The sequence below is a fragment of the Bos indicus genome, chromosome 20 (genome assembly GCF_029378745.1).
Source record: "Bos indicus isolate NIAB-ARS_2022 breed Sahiwal x Tharparkar chromosome 20, NIAB-ARS_B.indTharparkar_mat_pri_1.0, whole genome shotgun sequence".
Classification (NCBI taxonomy): Eukaryota; Metazoa; Chordata; class Mammalia; order Artiodactyla; family Bovidae; genus Bos; species Bos indicus.
Genome location: NC_091779.1, coordinates 28,555,455 through 28,562,003, shown reverse-complemented (window position 1 = coordinate 28,562,003; position 6,549 = coordinate 28,555,455). Strand labels below are relative to the sequence as shown.

Sequence of the window (6,549 nt, the reverse complement as noted above, 5' to 3'; positions counted from 1 at the left end):
TGGGGGCCTCCAAAATCACTGCAGATGGTGACTGCAGCCATAAAATTAAAAGATGCTTGCTGCTTGAAAGAAAAGTTATGACCAACCTATACAGCATATTAAAAAGCAGAGACATTACTTTGCCAACAAAGGTCCGTCTAGTCAAAGCTATGGGTTTTCCAGTGGTCATATATGAATGTGAGAGTTGGACTATAAAGAAAGCTGAGCACCAAAAAACTGATGCTTTTGAACTGTGATATTGGAGAAGACTCTTGAGAGTCCCTTGGACTGTAAGGACATCCAACCAGTCCATCCTAAAGGAAATCAGTCCTGAATATTCATTGGAGGGACTGATGCTGAAGCTGAAACTCCAATAGTTTGGCCACCTGATGTGAAGAACTGACTCATCTGAAAAGACCCTGATGCTGGGAAAGATTGAAGGCGGGAGGAGAAGGGGATGACAGAGGATGAGGTGGTTGGATGGCATCACCAACTCAATGGACATGAGTTTGCATAAACTCTGGGAGTTGGTGATGGACAGGGATGCCTGGAGTGCTGCAGTCCATGGGGTTGCAAAGAGTCGGACACAAATGAGCAACTGAACTGAACTGAACTGTGTTGGGGATCCATATGTGATTGTGATTGGCACTATAACTATTAAGCAGACAGAAAGGAACCTGACCTGCCAGGATTGCAAACTATATACCTGCTTGAACAGTTCTTTATTGAACTCTAATCATTCCTATGTGTGGAGAAGGAAATGGCAACCCACTCCAGTAATCTTGTCTGGAGAATCCATGGACAGAGGATCCTGGCAGGCTACAGTCCATGGGGTTGCAAAGAGTCAGGCATGACTAAGCAACTATCACTCACTCATGCCTATGTGATTTTGCATAGACATTTAGGAGTTTGGCTCCCATTAACTCAAAATAGGCCTTGAGAACTCTCCCCTGACATGCATACTTTGCTCACAGTACTAAATACTATTTTGCAAAGTTCCAAGCATTTTATTGGGCTCCTTATTGCCACCATAATGGGCATTATTGCCATCACCACCACAGCAGCAATGGCAGGAATAGCTCTCCATCAGTCGGTACAAACCACCACCTTTGTGCAGGAGTGGCACCAAAAAAAATGCCAGTTCTGCTTGGGGAGCCAAAACTCATATAGACGAGGAGATTAACAACAGGTTGGTGGATTCAGAAAATGCAGTGCTACTCGTAGGAGAAGAAGTGCAAAATCTTAAATTACAAATACATTTAAAGAGTGACTGGAATATTACTACTTTTTGTGTGACCCCCCAGGAGTATAACCATCTGAACACTCCTGGGAAAAAGTTAAATGGCACTTGCAGGACCATACAACTGACAACTTTACTCTAAATATTAAAAAGCTACAAGCAAAAGTCATTGGCATACAGCATGCTTCTCTTAGACTATTACCAGGTACAGATACACTTCAAGGAATATCAGAGGGCCTTAACTCATTGAGTCCTCTCAAGTGGATCAAAAGCATCAGAGGTGGTTTCACTGGAACACTAGCTATGTTCTGCTGTTTCACTATAATCTTCTTTAGTCCTCAGATGCATGTGAAAACCCTCCAAGAACTAATGAAGAAAGAAGTTGCGAGATCAACATATCTTCTGGTACAAAAGCGAAAAGGGGGATAGGCAGAGGTTAATAGTCAGCCTCCTGTTGCTCTGACTAAGCCGTGAGAAAATCACTATGGGAAAAAAATAAAAGCAAAATATAGCAATACAGCATAACCCAAATAAAAGTACATCGGGTTGATCAGTTGGGGTTGTTATGCCCTGCTAAGCTAAGGAAAAACATAGGGTGGACCTTGGAATGCCAGGTCAGAGCAAGTTCAGAATGCTGCCTGTGCACACACCAAGATATTTTCCCAAGGCATATGCAGGTCTATGACATCCAGCTAGGTGATACCCCTTGTACAAAAAAAAAAACAAAGATAATTTGAAGTAATCAATAAAATGGGAGACGTGACAGAGAACACAGGAGGCTGACTTCATCATAGCACAACAAATACTTTCTGCTTGCCCAGACTCTAAATAAAAGTGATGTGGCTCTGAGGAACGGGGCTCTTGATCCAAGAGGTCTTGAGTCCCCTGGTCCCATCTTTAAAACTTTAATTCTGTCTCTAGTTTCTGTTTCCCAAACTGCGTGTTGACCACTTTCAATCCCTACCTGCTGCACTGGCCGCAGCAACTTGAGATTTATTCGAATAGAATTTTGTGTTTTGTGATCCCTTTAGCATAGAAACAAGTTATTGCTAGCCACCCAGTCTAGAAATGACTTAAAGGTATACAGAGCTTTTACTGTGGGACTCACCCTGTATTGACTGAGGCAACTCTGGACATCCCAACATAAAGGTGAAGAGGGATAGACTGAGTCCTGATACGCTATTATCACTTGGCACCAGAAGTAAGTTGAGAGGGAAAAGGATATCTTTGCCAGATCAAAGTGTTATGGACTGAACTGTGTTCCCTCAAAATTTGTATACTGAAGTTCTAACCTGCCAGCATCCTTGAGTGTGAGTGTATTTGGAGATGATTACTGACTTACTGGACAGGAATCTGAGCAAACTCCAGGAGTTAGTGGAGGACAAAGAAGTCTGGTGTGCTACAGTCCATGAGATTGCAATGAGTCGGGCATGGCTTAGCGACTGAATAGCAAGGTCAAATGAGGTCATATGGACAGGCTCAGAATCTAATATGTCTAATCTTGGACATAATCCAAGATTATGGAAGAGACAAAAAAGGATGTACAGAGAGAGAAAAGGCCATGTGAGGACACAGAGCAAAGATGGCCATCTACAGGGTCAAGGAAGGAAGCCTCAGAAGAAACCAAACCTGCTCGGGTCACTTGTCACTGTCAACTTTGTTTTGGTGGTAACTTCTCTCAGTATACCTTTTTTGTCTTATGACTTTATCACCAACAATTATGTATTATGCATTCAGATTAATTAATCTTTCAAAAAATGGCTTTTGCTTCTGTCACATATAGAAAAGCCTTCCTTATTTTAAGAAAAATATAAAAGTGTGATTTATTCTAGTATTGTTTTGCTTTCTCTCTTTATCTTGAATTTTTGATGCATTTATAAACTGAACAGTTATGACTCATCTTCCTGTCATATCCAATCATCTTTTATTTTAGAATTTCATTTTGCCTCTGTGTTTGGGGCAATTAAGTTATCCACTCATTTAAATGAATTATTCGTTTATCTGTTTAATATTCCTGTTTCTCATATTTCAAGCAAGCTCAAACAAGTGACACTGTTTAATTAAAACTATTGGGAAGAGGGCTAACCACACACATGAATGAGAAAGGAAAATTAAATAACCTGAATATACCCAATAATCTGATTATTTAGCCTAATGGAAGTAAAGATTTCACAGCTGGACTGATTCTCAAAGAGATCTAGTTCAAGTTCACATTTTAGAGATAAAGCAATTTACAGAAGGCAAAATCAAAGATGTCAAAGCCTGATGCAGAAAATTTCATTTCAGCCTTTGTAATAGAAGTGAGAGGTGAAGGAGGGGATGGTGAGAGAGGACATTTTCCACTATAAATGATTTAAATGTCTCAATTTTTATCCAAACATTTGATTTTATTCAGAGACTTTTATTTCAAAATAGAGCCAATATATTATTTCCCATGATATTTTAACAGTTTTGATAAATTAAAAAAAGAATAAGATTGACAAGTTAAATAAAGCTGCTTGATCTCAACAATTAGATATTTGGCCATTTGTGCTGCTGTCCTCAGGTTACCTCTATGGCTCAGTGGTAAAGAATTGGCCTGCAATGCAGGACACAGGTTGGGAAGATCTCTTGGAGAAGGAAATGACAACCCACTCCAGTCAGTATTCTTGCCTGAAAAAAATCCCCTGGACAGAGAAGCCTGGCGTGTTCATGGGGTCACAGAGAAGCTACAGTTCATGGGGTCACAGAGTCATATATGACTGAGCACCCATGTACGTTTTAACTTTAGTATTGCCCTCACTTTTTCATTAAACTGTCGCCAAAAAAGCATACCATGTCTTAGTGTTTACAACCTCCTAGGTGCTCTATAAATGTGTTTTCGATGACATGGTATGAGAAATAAATAAATAAATCATTACCCTGATTTTCGTTCTGATACAAAGCAGCTTTGTAGTCATTCTGGAAGATTAATGGTTGCTAAGGAAAATGTGTAGTTAATAAACTTAGGTATTATTTAAGGCGCTCTTGACATAGAGGGAAAGACAGGAGGATTAGCTTTCCTCAATGAATAACTTATAAAAAATGGATTTAATATTTTTAAAATATTAAAAAAGAGCAAACTCAGCCTGTGGAGACAGTCTTGCATGTTCATACTGGTTAAGAGGATGTTTGGAGGCAGCGGTTTTGAGACCGAACATTACCACTTAAACTTTTTGTAAATTTGGGTACATCACTTAACTGCTCCAAGCTTCAGTTTCTTTTCCTATAAAATAGGGAGATAATACATGTCTGCCAGTGTTGTAAAGGTGAAAATAACAGTCTTGGCAGCACTGCAAATGACAAAACAAAATATGTGAATGTTTGTTGCTATGACTATTATTATAGGTTTCAAAAAAGTGGTTTTTTTTTTTTCTAGTTTTGTGCTATCAGGGAGGAAAAAAATTTTTTTTCTGCCTTCCTAGGATTTTCTGGCTGGTCTAAGAATTAAATTAATTTGAGCTAGATTAACAGGAGAAAATCAAAAGCTTAATAACATGTATACATGGGAGAGACCCAGGAAAGCTAAATAACTATCCAAAATGGCCAAAACCCTTGCTTTGGGACTGCAAAGGGGAAGAAGGCAACTGACACGGAAATGGGAAAGCAAATATTTGGTAAATAAATATTGTCTGGACCAGACACAATAGTAAACAAAGAGGGCTCTTTTCTCCGGGCCTTGCTGAGTCTGCAACACACCTAGCCCAGATTCTTTGCAGATAGAGCTAATGATAGCTCTATTCCGGGAACAGACCCTCTATATAAAGTCTGTTAGGTAGTTAAGGGGGAGGTAAAAGGAACAACTTTTTAAGTCTTCTGTTTCTTGAAAATAGCTAGCCTATGGTCTTCCCTGGCTGTCTAGTGGTTAAGATTCCAGGCTTCTACTGCAGGGAGTGTGGGTTTCATCCCTGATCAGGGAACTAAGATCCCGCATGATGTATGGTCAAATAAATAAATAAAATTTAAAAGCAGGTAATGGTCAATAGTAGGAAATAAGAATTTAAAAAAAGAAAACAGCCTAAATCAATCCTTATTCCAAAGAGCCACATTTTGAGGTGGCAGATTTTGTTCCCTCACAGTATCGAATGCATCCATTTGGGGCTGTGCCTTATTGAAGCTGCTACCAAGTCAGTCTAGTGGGTTAAGAAACAGATTTTATTGGCAAAGCACAAAGTATGTGATGAGCAGAAAGACAGGCACAGGTCCTCCAATACCTCTCCTTATCACACAGAGAGCTATTCTAGGGCCAGGGTTCTCCACTGGTCACACAATATAGGATTGGCAGTCAGAGGGAAGACCCTACCTCACTGTTGATAAAGAGTGCTTATCAACAGACATTCTGAATTTGGATTGCTGGCCACATATAGGAGTGGCAGACAAAAATCAGCTTCCAGTAGGCTGTGGCCTTGGTGCCAGTGGAAAGCTATATTTAGGCACAGCTACTTTATGAGGAAGGGGGATGGAGGCTAAAAGGCAGGGCTAGTGAATTCTGTGAAGTCCAACTTAGAAACAGTTAGATCCCTAGATGCCCACTTGTATCATATGTTGTTAGGCAAATGCCCTTCTTCTACCCTCAAAGAGAATTGGAGAGGATAAAACTGAGGGTCTTTGGCCTTGAATCTGCAGACTTGAGGATATAGATACCCAGGACTGGATACATAACTTAGGGGGTCTATGATTCAAAACTTACAATTTCAAGATGATTATAGTAGATGATGAAATCAAGTACAGGTCTCTTCTCGGGGCTCAGTGTGACTATACAATTTGATTTTGCCTCCATAGAGTTGGTCACATAGTATTTTACTGAAAATAAAAGGGTCAGTGTCTACACACATACTGAATATTGAACACTGGAAACCATTAACTAAGGAGCTGTTACATTTACTTTACAGATAGGAGATGGAAAGAATATTTTCAAGTATATTTGACCAGCCCAAGGATCCCTCAAAACATATTATTTAAAACCATCGTCAAGTAAAGTTTAAAGTCAAAGAAGTCCCATACACTCACAGGGATTAAAATAAATTTATATTCCCACAATTTTAAACAAAAATAAACAACTACCAGGTTGCCAAACACTCAGGGAAATATTTAATATGGAAGAGAAGCCAGAACAGAAAAAGCACGGTTTATAAGCTATATATATATAGAGAGAGAGAGAGAGAAATTTTAATAGAAAAATATCATCAAACCCCTCATATTGAGACAATATTACATCTATGAAAAAAATGAACAAATGCAAATGAACATTCAGAAAAGAAAAACGATATCAGATTTTAAAACACAATAGAAAAAAATGAAAGAAGTTTTGG

The 6,549-nt window shown here is 39.1% G+C and overlaps 1 protein-coding gene across 1 annotated transcript in view; it reads right to left on the bottom strand.

Annotated features, from left to right (window-relative positions):
* The window catches only part of EMB (embigin), a 166,432-nt gene that overhangs the window by 124,861 nt on the left and 35,022 nt on the right, over positions 1-6,549 (bottom strand). The window lies entirely within an intron of this gene.